This window comes from Pipistrellus kuhlii, unplaced genomic scaffold (assembly GCF_014108245.1).
Source record: "Pipistrellus kuhlii isolate mPipKuh1 unplaced genomic scaffold, mPipKuh1.p scaffold_m20_p_1, whole genome shotgun sequence".
Classification (NCBI taxonomy): Eukaryota; Metazoa; Chordata; class Mammalia; order Chiroptera; family Vespertilionidae; genus Pipistrellus; species Pipistrellus kuhlii.
Window position 1 is genome coordinate 179,129,056 of NW_023425404.1, and position 23,207 is coordinate 179,152,262.

Consider the following 23,207-nt stretch of genomic DNA (forward strand, 5'->3'; position numbering starts at 1 on the left):
GATAATTTTCTCTGGAAATATTACTAGTAGCCTTGTTGCTTGCAAGTGTCATATTTGACAACAAAAGAAAACACATTTCTGAGAATGAAAGCCACTCAAGGATGAAAGCAGAGACCTAATGATATGATATATAAATGTTGTGCCCTTGAATACCAACATATCTTAAATCAAATCTACCCTGGAATTTTCAGTTATGTAAGCCTCCACAACTGAAATGTTCTAAATTTTTTCCTGTTATAGTAATTTGAGATAAAAACTTATAATAAAATATTTATGAAGCTCTTTGAATGCTTCATGAAATTCTTACATTGAAATAATGTTTGTATAATGTTGGTATGTGAACAATTCTATAAAATAAAGAGGTAATATGCAAATTAATCCTCACACCCTCATACCCTCACACCCTCACACTAGGCCAGCAAGGTGGTTTGTGAGGGAAGACCAAATGACCTACCAAATGACTGAATAGCAGGTTACCTGGGGCGATCAAGCCAGCAGGGGGGCTGTGAGGGGCAACAAGGCCATCAGGGGGAGGAGTTGGGGACAACCAGACTGTCGGGGGGGGGGGCAGTTAGGGGTGACCAGGCCAGCAGAGGGGGGCAGTTGGAGGTGACTAAGCCAGCAGGGGGAGGGGGCAGTAACAGGTGATCAGGCCAGTGAGGGGTAGGGGGCAGTTAGGGGCGACCTGTTGGCAGGGGTGGTAGTTAGAGGTGATCAGGATATGGGGGGGGGGGGGGGGGGGGGGGGGGGGAGGAGGATAGTTAGGGGCCATCAGGCAGGCAGGTGAGTCACTGCTCCCAGATTATAAGAGGGATGTCCAATTGTCAGTTTATATGGGACCTTAACTGACAGTCAGCCATCCCCCAAGAGGTCCCAGATTGGAGAGGGTGCAGACTGGGCTGAAGGAAGCCCTCTATGCATGAATTTCATGCACTGAGCTTCTAGTGAAATATAAATATCTATAAAGTGCAAATATACAAGCAGAAATACTAAAAGACAAATTATAAAGATAGAGTGATGTACCCAAAGAATAAACAGTTCTCAGAAATAGATTCAAGTTAGAATAATAGCTTTAAAATATGTCTAGGACTTTAGCAATACTATCCAATTAGTGTGCAAAATAAATGTTTCCTAAAATCATAATATTTATAGATACTTATTTTTAAAATTAACTTTGTCATAATTTCCATAAATAAAAAAGGTTTCTTGGTGACTCTAAAATGATACATGTAAGGTACAGTTTTTTAAATAATAAGTGAAATTTTTTATTTCTGAAGTGTGAAATAGAATATTGAGCTTAGTAATAATTTCAACATAGCAATATAGAAAGTACTGTCTTTCATCTAAAGACATAAAAGGTGACTGATTCCAAACCTTAAATTAAATGGGTAGCCATTTGATTAATAAAGAACAATTAAGGTTATGTATTTTTGTGAATATTAACAATTTTCTTCTGAAACTTTATATATAGGGCCATATATTTGCTAAAGGTTGAGTAGCTTAAACAAAGAGGCCTGTTAGAATGCAGCTTAAGAATATGGTTAGCCAGATAATAACTTTCACCAGCACACTCAATAAATTTAAAAGCCTTTCCTTTATGAAAAACATTTGTAAACAAACAAACAAAAGACAAAAAAAATAAAAAATGGTGGGGAAAGGGGTCAAGAAAGAGAATTTATCAACTCTGCCATTTCCTTCTCTTTGCTTTTTAAAGCTAAGCCAAATAGATGTCTTGGGATATTTACCAAAATCTATAGTAATAGCACTGTCAATGTTACGGCAAGATAGAGAATCAATTAATGGAACTAATAAATCTGTTCTGTGGCCTCTGTAGATCTGAGGACACAGGGAAGTATTAAAATAAATATTTCTTGTCAGTAATAAGCATAAGCACACTATTAGATAGTAAAAATGACAAGGATATATTTAGAATAGGAGAAATACACTTGCTAATATTGTCTTGCGAATAGCACCAATTTCAGTATTCCTCAAGCCTGGTTTGTGAAATGAGATTTACACAAGATTTGGCAGTGCATAAATTACTCTGGTGGCATAAGGTATGAATTTTCAGAGCTGCATTTAACTGTTTCAGAACAATCACACATTTTAAATAAAAAACTGTGATGCTGCACTGGATTCTGTTCTGGGGCCAATAAAAAGTCCATTATTTCTTATAAACATCTTCTGAAAGCATTTTACTAAGCAGTGAATGAAATGCAGACATCATAGTAAAAGGAAGAGCCATGGTCCCGACCAGTTCTTGGCTTGGGAGTTGAGGCAGGAGACTTGGGATACAGCCTGGCTTCTCCTCCCAACTATATGTGTTCCTAAATTGGATATATCCTAAATCATCTAGAAACAGTTTGGGTTTCTTTTTATTTTTATTTATTTTTTTTTAAATCAACTATAATGTTGGGCTAACATTCTTTTTAAAGTCATTTCTGGCTCTAAATTTCTATGAATGTATTATATTCTATTTTCCCTGAGAGGCAAAAAATATAAATATTTAATTGATAGAAAAATAGACTCATCTACTTAACAGCTACAAATTTATATGAATAATAGAAGAATATGCAAATTGTCCAGGATGCCATCACAGTAATGACTGAACAACAGGCTGCATGGGGTGACCAGGGGGTTTAGTGAGGGACGACCAAACGACTGAACAGCAGGCTGTGTGGAGTGACTGGGCTGGCAGGGGGTTGGTTAGTGAGGGTGACTAAATAACTGAACATCAGGCTGCATGGGTTAATGAGGCCTGCATGGGGGGCAGCTGGGGGCAACCAGGCCTGCAGGCAGGGGAGCAGTGGAGGCGACCAGGCCAGGATGGAGACAGTTGGGGTGACCAGGATGGCAGGGGGGCATTGAGGGGTGAGTAGGCCAGCAGGGAGGGCGGGCAGTAAGGGGCAAGCAGGCTGGTGGGAGGGGCATTAGGGGTGACCTAGCTGGCAAGGAGGGCAGTTGGGGCAACCAGGCCAGCAAGGGGGCAGTTAGGGGCAATCAGGCTAGTAGCAGAGACAGTTAGGGGTCATCAGGCTGGCAGGGAGTGGTAGTTAGGGGCAATCAGGCAGGCAGGTGAGCAGTTAGGAGCCAGTGGTCCCAGATTGTGAGAGGAGGATGTCCAACTTCCGGTTTAGGTGGTCTTGGATTGGAGAGGGTACAGGCTGGTTTGAGGGAACCCTCCCTTCCCGAGCACAAACTTTTGCACCAGAGCCTCTAGTACTCTATAAAAACATCCATTTAATGAATCCATCTATTCTATTAGAGGAAACTGTAAGAAATTCTAAAAATCCTTTTAATTTTTCCCCCAAACCCTTTTCATAATAAATTGATCTCTGCCCTTTTTTGCTAATAGCACTTCAAGTACACCTTTATTATAGTAATCACCTCTTTGTCTTAAAGTCAGTAGTATAGTTCTCTGTCCCATTTCTCCCCATAAACCTGAGTTCCTTGAGTGCAGGAACTACCTTGCTTTCTTACCCTAGAGTTATCTTGACATAGATTTGGCACTTACATGATGCTTGAATACATAAATGAATGAGGAACTAACACTTTTAGAGAAGAGTAGTCAGAAAAAGAAGTTTTTATCCAGAGAATAATGTATAACAACCTTATTTTATAGGTAATACAAAACACAAGATGTATAAAGTATTTTCAAGATGGCATTACTTGTTAAGATATTTTCTCTATTAATCATTAACAATCTACAATTAAATTCTATTTTTTTTTCTAGGTAGATTTTTAAAAATCTAACATGATTTTGGAATAGTGGCCTTATAATTACTATCTATTTTCATTATCTTAAGAGGGTCAAAATGCTAAATTATACACTAGACTGACAAATTTTAGAGGGAAGAGGGGGTGGGGCAGGAAGAGTTAACCAGAGAGCTTCTATGCATTTATGTATAACCCATGCATGGACAAACAATAGTGTGGTGAAGGCCTGGAGAAGGGGTGGGAGCACATGGAGGGAATCAGTGGGGGGAAAAGGGGAGTATCTATAGTACTTTCAACAATAAAGATAAATTAAAATTTAAAGAAAAAAGTTTTAGGTGAAATAAAGTATTTCAAAGGGATGCTGCATAACAGACAACTCAGTGGCATATAGGAAGAGACATTCATTAGCTCATGTGTTTGCAAAATTTAGCTGATTTGACCTAGGCTCGCTCATGCATCTGCATTAGCTGCAAGTCATCTATTATTGTCCAGGCTCAGAGATGCATGTGGAACTTCTCTGTCTATTAGGTGATCCAGGATGGCATTGACTGGGATAATGACAGGGAGTCAGTACTGCTCCATGTACCTTTTACCTGTTAACACTCTAGCCCCGGCATGTTATTATAACAATGACACAGGCGCACAAGTAGGCAAGCCCAATTAAAACGCATCTTTCAAGCCTCACTATAGTCACATTTGCTGACTTCCTCCACCAGTGTTTCCCAAACTTTTGACATATGTGTATCCCTTCTATAATTTTCATAATGCTGAGTACCCATCGTACTCATGAGAATGTAGAATTGGGCGCAGCTAAGCACGGTGCAGTGCATATTCCCACCAAACTCCGGTGCAACACGTACCCCCACCAAACTCTTCCCATACCCCTGGGGGTACGAGTACCACACTTTGGGAAACACTGCACCAAAGCAAGCCACACGGCTGAGGCTAAAGTGGGAGAACCAGACCACTATAAAAACATGTGGCAAAGGGGATCAACATAGGGAACGATGGAGAACTAGGGCCACTTGCAATGCCTGGAGCACAGAGTTCTAACTACTTTATAGGACTAAAGGATGATATAGTTCATGCTCCCATAGGATTTATGAATCCCATAACATATAATTTGCATATTAGTATTCCCCATAAGACAAACATTGCTTGACCTTATTAGTACTTTCAGACATTAATATTGCTCTTCTCCCTCTCTGTCAGTGCAGGAATTGGAGGGGAATGTGTGTGTTATTTTGTTCCTTTGTCCATGACTTGAAGTATTAGCTGACATTTTTTAATGACAAGTAAAGAGTAATGCTCTCCTTCAGTCAGGAATGTTATAAGGAGATAAAAGTGAAAATGAAATGACAAAGAAAATGAGCCAGAAAATAAGACCTTTGGACAATTAAAATTCAGCATCTGAGCCAGACAAGTGAAAATCTTTTAGGTAGATTATATAAATTCATCTTATTACAGATTTCCAAAGAAAACAATTTTCAGTTTTCTTATCACCACAAACAGCTGCTACACCTCCAAATGGAGTTTCCTAATGAGTGTGGGGACAAAATCTGTTTCTTTATATCCCAGATACTCTGTCTTTGCCTGGCTAGTCACCAACACTGACCACCTGCGGCTCTGTTCTGCAGCCCCCTGGTCTTCTTGCTGACATTTGAGTTTGGAATGACAGTGTGCTTCCTTCTAAACATTCCCTATATATCATCCCTTATTATTCCATAACTGACTCCTGGGTTGACCCTCATAGAAAATGTCAAAATCCCTCTGGCCTTTCAATGAGACACAGGGAAGTGCTTGGAGGTTCTCATCGAGGAGACTGTAGCAGCCATTCTTCCTATCTTCTCCTGTGTTTTGTCAGTGGTGTGGAGATTGAGAAGCTTACATTTAGATTTCTGAAACACTTTCACAGCGAGGGTTCTTGAAGTAATATAATTTATTCAATTAGGTTGGAACATAACAGAAAGCAGAGCCAGGCTTTTGCAATGGGGGGGGGGGGGGGGGGGGGGGGGAGGAGTTTGGTCAAGAAGACTGTGGGCTTCTCTGGAGTTACTTTACCTGGAGAACAATGATAGGAATCACTGTGAATAGTCATCAGGTGTCAGAAGTAACCGTGAGTGGTCATCAGGTGTTAAAAATGTTAATATAAGTTCAATTTTCACATTACCAACTAACAGAAGGAGGAAGAGAGAAAGGCTGTGGTGGTCTGCTCAGGGAGACCCTCCTGACTCTTCACTGTGTCTCACCTGAGGTGTGCATTGAGAGGTAGGTTGTGATTCCTGATGGAAGCTAAGGCTGTGCATCTGTGGAACCTAAAATGCCTAGCTTTCTTTCTGTTACATGCAACTGAATTCTGCTTTACACAAACATGTTAAAAGCAGAGGCAATGAGTTATTTCCTTTCTTGCCCACCAAAAGTGAAATGTGAAATATAGATTCTTGCTATTGCTTCATTAATTTGTATTGCTTTCCCTGCTTTTTATTTACTGCCCTTCAAAATTATGAAATATTTCATGGTCACCGAAAGCAGATGAAAAAATAATGTAACATCTTTGGGTTTTGACTATAAGATTGATCAAATGTTAACATGTGCTTCAAGTCTTATTTTTTTAACGAAAATATTATATTTTATCTAAATCCCTCCCTAATCCAACTTCCTTTTATCCATCCTCAGAGGTAACCAATATCCTATAAAATATATGTGTATTTCACACATATTTTGTATTTTCACTAAACATATATATGAAGTCAGATCAATTTGTAGTATTGTTTTATATTTCATATAAATCCTTTCCTATTATATGAGTTTCATGTTTTGCAATTTGCTCTTTGAATTGGTATTAGTTTCCTGATATTTTTCTATTTTTAATACATTTAAATCCAGTCAATTAATCATAACATATCTATGACTTTTCATTGACTGATTATGCTATTTCTCTCCTGAGGTTGTTTCCAAGGATTGATTTTCTAATAGCATCTCACAATGAGCGTGTTAGTAATTGAATTTATAATCTCCCCTGGGTTTTGTAAGTGAGTTCCTTATTTTCATTAAAGGCATTAATACCCCCATTCCTTCCAGCTCCAAAACTTTGGGATCACCTTGATGCACTATTTTTATTAATTCATTGAACACTGGGTCCTTGTCAGCCTTTCTATCTGAGCGGAAATGCCCCCTCCTTAGAGAGACATTCCTCAACCAGCCTCCCACTCTCTCACTCACTTCAGCAAGGCTCTTCCTTCTTTTCAGAACACTTATCACAGCATACAACCGATGTTTACTTAAATCCTGTTTAATTTGTTGTTGGTCTTCTCTGAGGGACTATAAGCTCTGTAGGTCTGTATACACAGTGCTGACATTAGAGCATGGTAGGAACTCAGTTGATCTTTGATAAATAAATGAATAAATGCACAGTGCAGCCCATTGCCTCCAAACTTTAACCTGTCACTTTCTGAAGAATGTTTTTCTTTAAACACCAATAATGTAAATATAAGGAGAGGACATTTAGCTAACAAAGAAATATAAAAAACAAAGCATTGCTTCTAGAACTTAGCACGTCACCTGGTTATATGTTTACTAGTGAAATCATAGCCATTAAAATGGTAAATATTTAATGCACGTAACTAGTTCCTTTTGTTTTTACCTTAGGACACATGACCCCAAGTAAAAAGCACTTTGTCAAATACATGGTCTATACATTAGAGCAGTAGCTTAAAACTTTCGCTGAATAAATTGTGTCCTAATAACATGAATTTTTTAAAATTTTGTATAATTTCAAATATCAAGAAAGTACAAAAAGAATACAGATACCTATGTACCCACTACCAAGATTAAACGAATGTTAACATTTTGCCATATGTGTATCAAATCTGCCTTTGGAAAGTGGAAATAAAATAGTACAAATTCAACTAAATCCCCCCCTCTTCTCTTTCCTCCCCTCCTACACATAACCATTATCTTAAGGTTGTGTAAATCTTTCCTGTGTATGTTTTCATGAACATAGAAAGATATAACTGTGATTTGTGGGCATATCCTGGGACTCTTATTTAAGAGAAAAAGTAAACAATTGCAAGCAAAATTAGATGTGCAAGTAAATACTTGTTTAGAATAAGAAAAGAAGTCGCAAAAAACATAAATGTCACATGCATCGCACAATCCACAAAAGTAATGTATTTTTAAATGTATTGCCTGGCCTACTTCTAGAACATATTTTTCTGTACATTTGTGACCACATGGTATTTGATTACTTCTTCTCCAGAAGTTTTAAAATATTAATTTTTATAGAGCAATTAAAAAGAAAATTGTTTCCCTTCTAGTGTGAATGCACTAATTTAATTTTTTATTATCAATAGCCAGAGTGTATTAAACTTATTACTTCACACATGTGCTTCCCTGTTGTGCTGATACATGTTTATGCCCAGCATATCAGGGACTCAGAAGGAAGAAGCTCTAGCTAGTGAAGGTCATTAACATCCCTGGAGGTCAGCAGCTGTGGCTGAGGGAGAGCTGGTCCTGGCTCAACAAAGTAATGCATGCCTGTCTTACTTCCTACTTAGCTCTTCCTTCCAGTCATCTACAACTTTGTGGGAGACACAGTCTCATGATGGTTTTGAAGCAAATCATAGTGAAGTATTTTAACCATAAGGAGCTGTGAAGTACCTCTAGACAGGGGAAGTGGATCTCCCTTTAGTAATCCCCATGAAAACCACCTGAAAACATACATTTTTAAAAAGATGAGGAATAAAAAAAGACCTAGGGATAGATGGGGGAAAAATAGAAAGGGACAGAAGGGGAGAGGGGGAAAAGAATGAGAACAAAGAAATGAAACAATAAAGAGAGGAAAAACACATGTGCTCTAGTGATACAAGTATATTGATAACTTGGAAAGATCAAGAACGAACTAGAAAGACCAGAACAGTTTTATAGTTCAAGCATTTGCAATATTTTAACTTTGCCTTTTAATTATACTATTTTTTTTCAACTATAGAGCTAGCTACAAATTATTTTATTGTTTTCTCTGGAAAGTTTCTCAAGTTCAGTATCTCCTCCTCTTTTCAATCCACAACCAGCACATTGTGATCCTCTGTGGGCAGTATCCTCCAGGGGCCCATTGTACTGCACTTCTGCCCCAAGGCGTGGCCCTTGCCTGCCCGCTCCTTCCTCTTGCCATCAATCAGCCTCTTGGGCTCTGCTTGGAGCAACACGCTCCCTAACTCCTCCCTATGCTGCATTGATGGAAACAGCTACACAGTTCCTCTGGGATTTCTTATACACTCTCTTTGTTTTCTTATCTGGCTTTGTTACTGATAGTGACTAAATGAAAGCAGACAGCAATAAACCATTCATGGACCTTATTACCAACTAACAGTAATGATCATTATGCAACTCTAGATGCCATACTTTGTTCTAAGACCTTTGATATACATCCATTGTTGTCCTAACAACAATCCCATGACATTGTGTTATTTATAACATATTTTTATCTCACTTTATAGTGGAGAACCCTAAGTCACTGAGCTATAGAAGGTGATTAGCTTTTTTGGTTTTGTTTTATGTGTGTGTGTGTGTGTGTGTGTGTGTTTAAACATATTCCAGATGCTGTTAGGCCAAGTGAAATTTTATGTGCCAAAGAGTGGGTGTTTCAGATTCTCTAAGGCTCATATGAGTTTTATTTATACACCAGAAGAAATCTCCATATTTTCAGAGTTCTTTGATCTCCTATGAGAAACTTAATTTAAGAAAATTCTTGGATATTTCTTTCTCTTGAAACCAGACCACCTTGTTCTTGGTTTTGTTTTTTCTCTCACAAAAGAAAAGCAGTGATATTTAATATCTCCACAAAAGGAAGTAGTGATCATGTTGGTAGATCCCTGGCTTTTTGTAAGAACCATGTCTTTCTGGCTGGTTGGATCCAGTAATTTGGCAGTATAGCTTGTTAGGAGCATCCCCTATTGTGTATGTGAGGCAGAGTCCCACTTCTCTCCAGCTGTGACTTTGGTCCATGCACACTCTCTGAGTCTTGGATTCATTACCTGTAAAACAAAAGGATTGGTCTAGAACAGAACAGCTCAAATATGACTGTCGGCATTGTGGCTGGATAATTCTTTGTTGTGAGAGGCTGCCTTTTACTTGCGGTGTTTTATCTGCCACGTGCCAGTAGCATCCCCTGGATAATCAAAAATGTCTCCAGATATCACCAAGTGTCCTCTGGCAGGCACATCCCCAACAAGTGAGAACAACAGGTCTAAAAGAACATTTTAGTTCTCTCCTTGCACTTAAACTTTAAATTTTTTCAAGAACTCCAGCAGTCGTCAGGAGTACGATACACTTTTGATATTTTATGTTATTTAGAAAGACATTTTCTGCTGAGAAATGTTAAGGTTTATTTCCCCTTTTCTCCCTCTTCATCACCATGACAACAAATTACTGCTGGGAAGTAACATTTATTACAAAGAGCAGAGTGCTAAAGCCAAGGTGGATATCTCCTTCTCAAAAGCTGGTACCTAATAAATCAAAGATTGCTTTTTCTTCATGTGTGTAAATTGCTTCTGTCTTTTGAAGGACCAATGAATCATTAGGGGAAAAAATAAATGGTTATGCATTTGGATACACAGAAATAGAAGGTAAACCACAGTGAGGAAACTTATTTAAATAACCAGAATCTTATTTAAATTGAAATTTATAATCATCATTCCCCAAAAGTGTGGAAAACATGCCAATTAGGGTCATCTAAACTTCAAAACATGGTATTTCATACTTAGACCAAATTTCAGCATTGCTTATGATGCTTATCCAAGAAGCCCAGGATAATCCTCCTTGTAAACATCCAGCTCCCTACTGCTTGGTTGTTCATTAGAGTGATATTTATTGTGGCACATGTCTTTGCTCAGGACCACATTTACCTACCTCTGTTCAACACCCTTTCTCACAATGGCCAAGGACACCTGTAATCCCAAGAAAAAGCAGGCAAGGTTCTGGACTATAATGAGAATTTTTTAAATGAATTTATCCACTTGTCTTTGGAAATGTCAGAACTGAAAATTTTGTAGAGCTCCTGAGCTGGGACCATGAAAAAGTATAGCCAATAGTAGTGTTACCGGTGGAATGCCTCTGTGTCCTGCCGATTACCAGTAGAAGTGAAGTTCTTGCAACGTCACAAAAGAAGTTTCTTGACTTCCATGGGAGGATGAGTGATCTTTATTTCTTTATTAAGCCCCTGGGTTTTCAGTGTCCCTGGGGAAAGTCCAATCTTGTCTTCAACAGGGCAAGAATGAAGGCCACTGCCAGGAGTCTCCAAATTAAAGCACAATCCAGTCCAACATCTAGCCAGAAGAGCCTGTGTTTCCAGCTCAGTCCATTGTGTGTAGGGTCCACATGGTCATTGGCCATGCAGCTGCTTAAGGCCCTGTGCCAATGGAGAGAAAACAAGTGAACAACCAGCCAGTGTGGGTCACGGAGCAAGAGAGCGAGAGGGAACAAGGAGAACAAGAGAGAGGGTGTTCTTTAGGGATGTTTAACCTTCAAAGAGTTCACACACTTGCAGTGGCTTTACTCTTCTAGCTAATCCAGAGTAACCCAGGCAAGACTGAGAGGGAAACACCTTCTCTACATCACCCTGACTTCGCTGTGCATATGCCCATCTTCCCCTTTGTTGGATCCCCTCCCCCAGTGATTTGCAGAGAATGGACTGGTTGTTTCCTGGGAGTGTGAAGCTGTCCACCCCTGCTTACAAAGTGTGAACTCCTTTTTGTTTCCCCCCCTCTTATTAATACTAATAACTATTATAGATAATTATGATGATAACAGTAGGAGTGATTAAGGATGATTATCAAACTTCTGATTATTTGGCGATAGCTTTACTTTATGGAGTTTCCATTGGTTAAGATAAGATAACTGGTAAAAACAGACAAACAAACAAACAAAGACTTGGGGGAGAAAACTATACCAATGTTGAGTTAATGATTATTTCTTCTTGCTATACCATGATTTCTTTGCAAACAGAGACTCTTCTTTTTAATCCTTATTGTTGAAGTATTACATATATCACTTTTTATCCCCCATTGACTTCTTCTGGCCCACCCTCATCCTTTCCCCCAGGCCTTCAGCACCTATTGTTTGTGTCCATGGGTTATGCATATATGCATACAAGTTCTTTGGTTAATTTCTTCCAGCCTACCCACCCTTCCCCACCTTCCCTCTGAGATTCAGCAGTCCGTTCTATGCTTCTATGTCTTCAGATATATTTTGCTCATCAGTTTATTTTGCTCATTATATTCTATATATGAGTGAGATCGTGTGATATTTATCTTTCTCTGATGGGCTTATTTCACTTAGCATAATACTCCCCAACGTGCAGCCATGCTATTGCAAATGGTAAGAGTTCTTTCTTTTACAGCTGCATAGTATTCTATTCTATAAATATACCATAGCTTTTTTATCCACTCATCTGCTGATGGGCACTTGGGCTGTTTCCAAATCTTAGCTATTGTAAATTGTGCTGCTGTGATCATAGAGGTGCATATATTATTTCTGATTGGTTAGAGACTATGTCGTATTTAAGTTCATATTAATGGGACTCGACATTCTATCTGAAATTGATGAAAGTGAGTTTTTAATTATTTATAGCATGTATAAATAAAGTAAGTGTTCTTTTATTCAATTGTCATTTATTAAGTGCTATGTATCACTGTTGTGAAGAAAGACATGACTGTTTCTATGCAGCTTACATTGCAGTAAGAATTTACAATACAGAAGCATTAACCTGAAGGAGAGTTTCCTGGACGTGTCCTTGTCTGCCAGACTTATTGTTAGCATTTTAGAGGGTCCATAAAATAATATCCCTCTTGCATACAGTGACAACTTTCTATTCCTTCTGCCAAAAACTCTCTTTTTCCAGTAATCCACATGATTTGCTTTACAACTTATTGTATAGTCAGAGTTCTCCAGGGAAACCAAAATCGACATCATGTAGCTAGAGAGAGGTAGGTTTATTATAAGGAATTGGCTGACAAGAAATATGGATGCAGACAAGACTTAAGGTCTGAGGTCAACAAGCTGAAGACCTAAAAGCACTGATGACATAGTTCCAGTTTGAGTCTGAAGATTTGAGAACTAGAAGAGCGAATGATATAATTGCAGTTCAAATGCCAGCAGGTTTCAAACTCAGGAAGAGCTGATGTTCCAATTTGAGTCTTAGGACAGGTACAAAAGCTATGTCACAGCTCAAAGGCCGTCAGTTCTCCCTACTCACAGAAAACTCAGCATTTTTGTTCTATTCAGTCCTTCAACTGATTAGATGAGACTCACCCACATTAGGGTGAGCAATCTGCTTTATTCAGTCTACCAATTCAAATGTCAATCTCATGCAGAAACACCCTCAAAAAACACCTGAAATAATGCTTAACTAAATGTCTGGAGACATCACAGACATAAAATTAATCCTCATGCATATGTAAGGATGTGGTCAAATGTCACTATTTAGTGAGGCCCACATTGACCACCCATGCCATTTTTTATAAGCCCACTCTGCTTTTAATTTCTTCCCATATAATTTTTACCTTCTAATATATTGTTTTTTATTATTTTACCTATCTAATATACTATATACTTATTTACAGTTATGTTCAATTTTGTCTTCCCAAGCTTTATATGTTCCATGAGTCATATTTCCAAGTTATTTTTTTTTTACCTCTGCTGTGTTTTTCAGTGTATGTTACTTCACATATGAAGTGTATTCCATGAATACTTATTGAATGAAAAAATGAATTCCCTAAACTGTCAGATGAAATAAAGTCATCATCTTTATTGCTGAAGATGCTATTTGGGAAAATATTGATTTTAGAGAGGTAGAGGAAAAGAGAGATAAACATCAATTTGTTGTTCCACTTAGTTTTGTGTTCATTAGTTGATCCTTGTATTTGCCCTGACTAGGAATTGAACCTACAACTTTGGCATATTGAATGATGCTCTAATAAACTGAGCTACTTAAATTTTAAGCACCAAGTTCTAAGAGCCTAGAAACTACAAGGTTATACAAGAATGTGTATTAAAGGATATATGACAACACTGGTGGATGTAGAAATATACAATTTGTGACCCATAATGAAAATTTGTATTTTAACTTTAATCCAATTCCTACAAATAAAACCATATTGCATTATTCTCTCTTTTAATGTGTTAGATATTTTCTTAAATATAAATTAAAGAGCCAGGTTTGAAACTCTTCTTAATGACAGATAAATATAGTCACATTATAATATACTTTAAAGTAACAACACACTTTGTACTAATCTGCCTTTTTATTTAAGGCAAAGTTATCACTTCCATTACTTCCTTTTTGTATTTACCTATGTCAAAATGATAAGTGGGTTCTGACAAGTTGAATTACAGTTTTCTCAGAAATATGTTTCAAAAACCAGAGGAATCATGAAGTAAACTGTTACCATCTATACCATTTAGTGTCAAGGGATTTATTTTTTTTCTAGAGAAAAGCTGTTAGAGGTGCCAACAAAGTAAATGTTATTTTGACCAACTACTTCTGTCAGTTCTTGTGGCAGACATTAGCTTGAAAAAAAGATAATGGATCCAAATTTGTGATTCTGTATCCACAAGTTTAATAAGCCCTAAAGAAGATTTAAAATAAACACTTTAAAAAGTCCCTTACCAAATGACTGCATTTATGACTTCAACATAATATGCTTACTCTTATAAGTTAGAATTTAAGTGTTGTATAGTTTATCTGATTTACTTAATATGCAGGAAATCATCTAGAAGGGCCCCAAAGCACTTTGGAAATCAAGAGACATCGTCTAACCATGGTGATTTTTAAATTCTTAGACGTGGGTTTCCCACCTGCTGGTTCTAATAGAAAGCAGGTCCTGACTTAGTACATTCTTCTGTTATTTTTATTTTTATTCTTTTCTTTGTTGTTATTTTTCTTTATTTTTATTATATTTTAGGGGATGGCATTGCTTAATAGTATCATATAGTTTCAAGTGTACATTTCTATGATTCATGATTTATATATTGCATTGTGAGTCCACCACCCAGTCATCTTTGAAAATGTCTCTCCAAATTTGTTTCAAGTCCCCATTTCACAATTTAGACACTTTCAGACTTAGTATTAACTATTCCAACTCCTATAGGTCTGGCGGTTTGGGGGGTAACACACTTATGGACACTTTCACTAATTGCCAGATCTTCTACATGGTGACAAAGTAGCTCAATAATCTCTTCTATAGTTGGACACCAACAACAGAAACTTTGCTGTTCATCCTAAATGTCAATCCTAAGCAGAATTTATAGTTACATATGGAAGTCTTCTACATTCACTTCCTTGGAGTGAATCCAATGGCCCAAGATTAATCACTAGCCTTCTAGAACTCTCTCCTTTGTAGTAATTATGAAATTGTCACCTTGGAATGCCTTTTCCTAGAAAATGTCCTAAGAGTTAAAATTTCTGTTCTCTACATTCCTACCAAAATTCAGTCGGTACTCATTTCAAAGGTCTCAAGATAAACCTCAAGTATGCTGATAGGATTTACCTCATGCAATAGCAGGTAACACCCATACCTGAGGTTTAGTACAGGAAAGATGTAAAGCAAGAACAAAAGTAAGCTACGCATTGGATGGAGTTCAAAGAGGCCAAGGACAAGTTTTCAAGTCCTGCCCCATCTGGGGTCACCATACAGAGTGTGTCTTTTCCCTTTCTATAAACTGTAAGGACATGGTAGGAAACTCTCCTGAGAGAAGGCTTTTGTGGAGAGCTGGTCCCATAGACAAATCCTATGCTACACAACCAGCCATGAAAAGAAAACTCAAGATCCCAACAATGAAACCAGATACACCTCATCCATCTTGATGCCTATGTAAAAGCATTCTGACAGGCTCATATGACATGGTCTATCTCTCCAGTTGTACACATAATCAATCATCAACATGAGTCTTGTGAGGGCTGACTTCTCAGGGGTTGGCCAAAGGTCAGTTGTGGTCCCAGGTTCCCTTGGAGATATTCAAGGAGCAAGCAACCAGTCCTGCTGTGCTAACTCTCCTCAGAGTGCTCTCTCCAGAAATGGGTGCATACTTATTATTCATCACTTTTCTGTTTGTGTATTATACTTCAAAAAACAGTTAAAATAAGTCATAGATCTTAGGCTTTGATCAAATACTATCTCTAGAAAGCCCTGGGTCAACTGGCCTTTAGAAAATGAGCTAAGGAATTTGAATGGAAATGTTGAAGTTTCAATTCCAAACAAGAAAGTATTTTAACAAGATGTGCATAAATAAGTGTTGGGGTTTCCCACCTCTCTTTCTTCATGAACACCTTGGCTTGGCTCCATGTGGATGAGCTGGTTCATGTTCTGTCTCTGTTTCACAGGCCTCCCTTTTCCTTTCTAACATTTCTACTCTAAAAGGAAGATTGTGTAGAGCCAGAGTGAGATTAGAAATCACGTGTGCACACAGAACTCCTGAGAGAACTTGGGGTGGACATGAAATTCTGTAACATCTACAGTGAGTATAATATGCAATTGAGTGCAAACACTTAAATCATGACAACACTGTCCAGGGTGCTTCCATCTGTTTGATGTAAGATCTCCAGGGCAGTGCAGCATGAAGGTTAGCTGAGTGCACTCTGGAACCCACTACCTGAATACGCTCAGCTCAGTGAATTATTAAATCCTCATTTCTTCATCTATAGATTGGGAATAATTTTAGTATTTGTCACAGTGTTGTTGTGACAATTGAGTGAAATAAAGGCTCTATTGTTCTATAAGTATATAATTTTAGGGTAAGTGTTCAATAAATAATATTATTATTTTTCAACATTGTTGGAACATAATAAAACCAGCACTGAGTATGGAGTCAACAGTTCAGGGTTTATTTTTCTGGTTCATTATTTTCTGGCAATGTGAACTTATGTATTTAACTACATGAAATCTCACATTTTTTCTTATGCAAAATGGGGAAAATAAGCCAAAATGAGATAAAGTATGTGAAAAATACCTAGCTCAGCTGCTGGTCACATGATAAATCCTCATTTCATATTATAAATACAAACTCAATTAGATTTGCAGTTCCCCTCTAATACCAAACTATAATGTGCTGGTTCTTTGAAAAAATATTTGTATTACTTATGATAAAATTTAAAGCTCTGTTTAGAAATTAGCTTTGAATGTTGTTATTATGTATGTTTGAAAAGGGAGAGAAAACATTCCATAAAGCACTTGTATGACATGCATATCACGTGCATCTAGAGTACAGTGTCTGAATATGTAAGTCACAGAAATGAAAATTCAATATAAATCTAAACACTTTTGGTTAAGGTAATTTTCCTTTGTTACATAGCAAGGTCAAACCATGGTTCTAAATGAGAAGGAAAAATGTAATATGGTAGGAGATGTTCTGGGGTTTTACTGTTGCTATCACCGCTCTTTTGGGATGGTTGTTAAAGTGAGACTATCATTTTTATTGTATTCCATCTGGACTAGCATCTCCTCTCAGATTCTGGCCATGTGCATCTGTATTCATAAGATAGCAAAGGCTTCTTTTGCAGGAGGTCTTGCCTTTGGAGATGGTGTCAGAAAGAATGAGTCACTCTTAGGATTGACTTCACATAATCTGTTGACAAGCTCATTTGCTAATGCAGTCATCTAAATCCCCGTGTCCACAGAACACAGGGGAAGACAAATTTGTCCTTGTCATTGCATGGCCAGAGGTGTCTTAAAAAAAAAAAAGAAAGAAAATTAATTAGACTATAAATTCGTCTTCAAAATGAAAGGACAGGCTACCTGCACAAAGGATCTGGAAGAGGAAGACATATTTTTATTAGGAACTTTGTAGTGTTCTGTTTCAGTAGCATACATTTGTGCAGAAGAGTTAATGATTTGTCATTATTATTTCTCATCCAGTTAGTCAAGGAAGAACTAAAATGAAGGCTTCATCATTATTGACTATAAATGTAATCTTTACTCTATGGCAACATCACCACACTCAGAGATCTTAAAAGGCTTAGGAAAACATTTAAATAAAGGAATAGTTGAGCCAGCGAGACTCTGGAAGATCTTAAACATTAAATATCATAGTTGCTGCATAAAATGCATTGAAAACTGAATCAGCAAAGAAATGTCTTACTCATCATTTCAACCATCATAATGGAAATATATAATTATTAATTTAAAATTTATTTGCTATTGACAGTACTTACATTTTCTACAAGTCTTTACTATTGTTCATCAAGTAGAATATTTTTTTAAAATACAGAATATATAGAAGCATCCACAGGCACCAAAATCTCAGACATATGCCAAAAGAACTTCTTCACTGATACTGTCCCTAGGGCAAAGGAAGCTAAAGAGAAAATAAACAAATGGGACTACATCAAAATAAAAAGCTTTTGCATAGCAAAAGAAACCATCAACAAAACAACAAGAAAGCCCACTGTGTGGGAGAACATATTTGCAAATGTTACCACTGATAAAGGTTTAATCTCCAACATCTACAGACAGCTTATACAACTAAATAAAAGGAAGATGAATGATCCAAGTAAAAAATGGGCAATGGACCTAAATAGAATATTTTCAAAAGAAGACAGAATGAAGGCCAAAAGGCACATGAAAACATGCTCAAAGTCACTAATTATCCGAGAGATGCAAATCAAAACAACAATGCTGTACCATCTCACACCTGTCAGAATGGCCAACATCAACAAATCAACAAACGACAAGTGTGTTGGCGAGGTTGCGAGAAAAAGGAACCCTCCTGCACTGCTGGTGGGAATGCAGACTGGTGCAACCACTGTGGAGAACAGTGTGGAGTTTCCTCAAAAAACTGAAAATGGAACTCCCATTTGACCCAGTAATCCCACTCCTAGGAATATATCTCAAGAAACTAGAAACACCAATCTGAAAGGATATATGCACCCCTATGTTCATAGCAGCACAATCTACAATAGCTAGAATTTGGAAACAGCCTAAGTGCCCATCAGCAGATGATTGGATCCAAAAACCATGGTACATCTACACAATGGAATATTATGCTGCCATAAAAAAGAAAGAATTCTCATCATTTACAGCAACCTGGATGGAATTGGAGAACATCATGCTGAGTGAAATAAGCCAATCAATGAAAGAGAAACACCACATGGCCTCACTCATTTATGGATAATAAAGAACATTATAAACTGATGAACCAAAAGATAGATATAGAGACAGCAAAGCAACAAGCAGACTGTCAAATTACAGCAGGGAGGGTAGGGAGATCTGGGGGAGATAATATTATAGATCAACCAAAGGACTCATATACATGCATATAAGTACAACCAATGGACACAAAACTCTGGGGGAGGGAGGATATGTATGGGAGGAGGGGGAGAATGTTAAAATATGTACACAGATAATAATTTAATTTAAAAAAGTAAAATAAATAAACAAAAATACAGAATATAAAAACATTTATTTTAACCTAAAAACTATTTAACCCTATTTCTGACTGCTGAGCAGTGTGCTTTTATGAAATGATACAAATAAATTTAAAAGTGAAACTAGAATAACTGACAGGTTCCAAACCACTGTGCCGAAAGGGATGAATGGCCCTTCTGGTTGCACATGGTTTGCAGAACTTGGACAACTGAAGACACAAGTAGCATTAGTTCTCACTGGGATTAGAATATAGGTTTTGACATAATGTACTGGAGGAAAAACTAGATTTAACCTATGGTAAGTAGTGTATGCTCTTTAATTCATGACAAATAGCAAAAGAACAATAGAGACTGAGTGTTGTAGACTTCTTAGGTACCATTTCCTTAAATGGGTCATAGAAAAGTAGAGATCATATTATACTTACAAGGTAGGGCTAAAGTAGGTTTACAATTGTGATTACATGAGAGTTTATTCTTGTATTATTTATGAATTATTGTATTATTTTTCATATGAACAACTCTAAACCTACTTTGCCCCACCCTGCATATTAATAAGTGCTAAGTATATAGGCCGTAACTAGACTAATAAGGAAAAGTTAATGTCTTTCATGTCAAAAGTGTTTGAGCAAGTGATTACTGAGGGACATCATAAATTCTGGGTGCTGGAGGCAGAATGGAAGTGTAGGTCTTTCCATACATTGCTACTCAGAGAAAAGGGTGTCTACTCTCTGTGTAATTGAATGCAATGGCTTTAAACACTGGCCAGAAAATGTTTTTGATTGCCATTTCAACACATGGAAATAGTTACATTGACACTTAAATTGTCATTTTCTGCAAAAAGCTGTACAATGCTTGTGTGAAAGCCTAGACAGCCACTTTTATATTTTGGATATTGGCCTCTTATCAGATATAAATTGACAAATATATTATCCTATTCAGTAGGTTGCCCTTTCATTTTATTGATGGTTTCCTTTGCTAGGCAGTAGCATTTTAGTTTGATGTAGCCCCATTTATTATTTTTGCTTTTGTTGCTTTTGCTTTTAGTGTCAAGTCCAAAAATTCATTGCCAAGAGCAATGTCAAGGAATTTACTGTCTATGTTTACTTCTAGGAATTTCATGGCTTCAGGTCTTTCATTCAAGTCTTTAATTTTTTTATATGACGTAAGATAGTGGTACATTTTCCTTCTTTTGCATGTGGCTCTCTTGTGTTACCTTTTATAACTTACTTGGTGTCTTATAATTATATGGTGATTTTACTTGTTCCAATTCTGTGAAACATACCATTGTTATTTTGATAGTAATTGCATTGAACTTATAGATTGCTTTGGATAGTATGGGCATTTTAGCGATGTTAATTCTCCCTAGTCATAAGCACTGGATTATGCTTCCATTTACTTGCAAAGGTACAAATTCTTTATTTTAGCAACTAGTTGAGGTAACTAATTTTTCCTATAAATACAATTTCACATATGTAAAATGATTATATTTAACTTACTAAAGAATTATGACATTACCCAGTTACATTAGTTACCCAGTTCAGGTAACTAATTTTTCCTATAGATACAATTACACATATGTAAAATAATTGTGTTTAAGCTTACTAAAGAATTATGACATTGCTTACCATGTCAGTAGATCAAAAACAACCTACATGTCTATCAATAGTCAAATAAATTATACTTGTTTAAATAAATTATAATACATCTATCTAATGGAATACTTTGCAACTGTAAAAAAAAGAATGAAGATGCTATATATAGACTGGTATAAGAAGACTTTCAAGATATAAGTAAAAATAAAAAAAAAATAAAAAACTGCACAGAAGTATCCATGATATATTTGTCATAAAAAGAGGGGAAAATAAGACTGTATATTTACAATTTCCTGGTATTTGTATAAAGAAACTCTGAAGAAACATGCAACAGACTTCTAACAGTGTTCACATATCTCAGGAATAATGCAGGACATAATTTTTTGAACCATATATATTTAGTGCCTAATTCATTAAAAAGAACTAAAAGTTACCATAAAAGAGGGTAAAGACTTAGGATGGATGTCGTCTCAGTATCAATACCCAGGCCTTCTGGTCAGGGTGCAGCTACAGATGCTGAGGCCCAGCAGCATCTTCCAGTCAGCTCTCTCTAGCTCCATCTAGGAAGAACACATTTGAATGTGATAAACTTAAAAAACTGTGTTTTCAAAGGTTTGTGACTCTTGGGAGCCAGGCAGATTTATGTTGCAATTTTTCCCGACAGCATGACAATGACAAAAGCAAAATTTATTATACCTTTGTGACTCAAAAACTCACTTTGGCCTGGCCAAAAGCTCTAGATCTCTATCTAAGAAGGATATAGTAGGAGAAATTAGGGATTACTAGATGAACATACGATAAAGGCAACATCCCTGTATCTTGCTAAACTTCAACAAATCATAAATCCACAAATTCTGGCTCTAAGGTCTATGAAAGAAAGCAACGGAATGCTGGTCCCTGCCAGGAGGAGACTATGCATTTTTCAGGCCAAGTCTCTGCTGGATTGATTTCAAGGAACCATGACACTGAACGTGACCACATACATCTGGCCTATGCAGTAGAAGCAGCACAGACCAGCCTATGGGGCTATCCTAGGGTCAAGAGTGGTAGATTACAACCTGGACAGGCAACTTTAGTAATCATATATCCCCAAATAATCCACACAACAATAAAGAAAACAAAAGGATTCTAGCAAGCGTGAGTATAAGGAAATAGGCAATTTCCTGCAACTGAAGAACACCTTAGCCAAAGACTTACCATTAAGCAGGCAAGGGATTAAAGTCATGAAAGAGAATTGACCAAATGGTAGGCACTGATCACGGGGGGGTGGGGGGGTGGGGCTGAGAGATTGACTGTAAAAGTGGTCTCAATGCTGCACACCTCCCCGTATTCCCACCTGCTGCAATGTAACTTTGCAACTTTTTCTCTGAAAAGAAGTCTATTAATCTTCCCCTTGAATCTGGGCTAGTCTTGTGACTTGCTCTGATCAATAGAGTGTGGCAGAAGTGACAATGTTACAGTTTCAAGTATAGACCTGGAGAGACTGTGTGTATTTTAACTCTCACTCTTAAAATTCTATTGCTGCCATGCGAACAAGCTTGGGGTGAGCTGCTGAAAGATGAGAAACAACCTAGTGTAGTTCCACGCCTCTCTTACTGAAGCTCTCCTCTCCCTCCCCCACCACCCAGACAATCCAGACTCAGATTAGCACAATGCTCAATCACCACTTCAACTAATAAGAAATAATAAATGGTCACTGTTTTAGGCTACTAAGTATTGGAATTGTTGTTTCCCAGCAATAGCTAAAGATACAGGAGATTTAAACATTCAAAAGAAGGGAAGGAGGGAGGGAGGCAAGAAGGAAGGAATGAGGGAGGTGGGAGAGAGAGAAGAAGTGAAGGGAAAAGGAAGGAAGAGAAGTATCCAGGGTGACTCATATTTCCTTAATAAGTGGGTCTTTCCCCACTCCTGAGTGGTCAAACACAGGAGTTAAATGAATCATCTCATCAGTGTGAGGTCACAGTAATATTTCAATCACAACTATTGGGGCTGTCAGTAACAACTTCAGTCTTCAGATTTCTAAGCATTTTTACAACTATGGTGTCACCTTTCCCTGATAGTGAACCTGTAGACCATGTAATTCCACCAACCAGAAAACACATTTCAGGAAATTTGACAGATTTGGTGGGGATAAAGACTGTCTGTAAGTGGTAGAGTTTCATCAGCACTTCTACTTCATGAATCCAAATTCTGATGTGCAAAGGGTAATGAAGAAATTGACAAATGGTGCCTTAAACCCTTATTATCCTGAAAGTTTCTAAAGGGTTTAGCAGTATCTCTTTCATTTATGCCATATCCAAGCTTCACTGTTTTTGTAAGGTTGGGAATATCCTTTAAACACTTGTGCTTTAGTTCCTTTGATTATAAAATTAGTGATTTTCCCCCTAGATGAAGTATTGTGAGAATTAAATAATATAATACATGTAAAACAATGTGATCAATGGCTGGTACACAATTAACATTTAATAAATGTTTCCTTATAG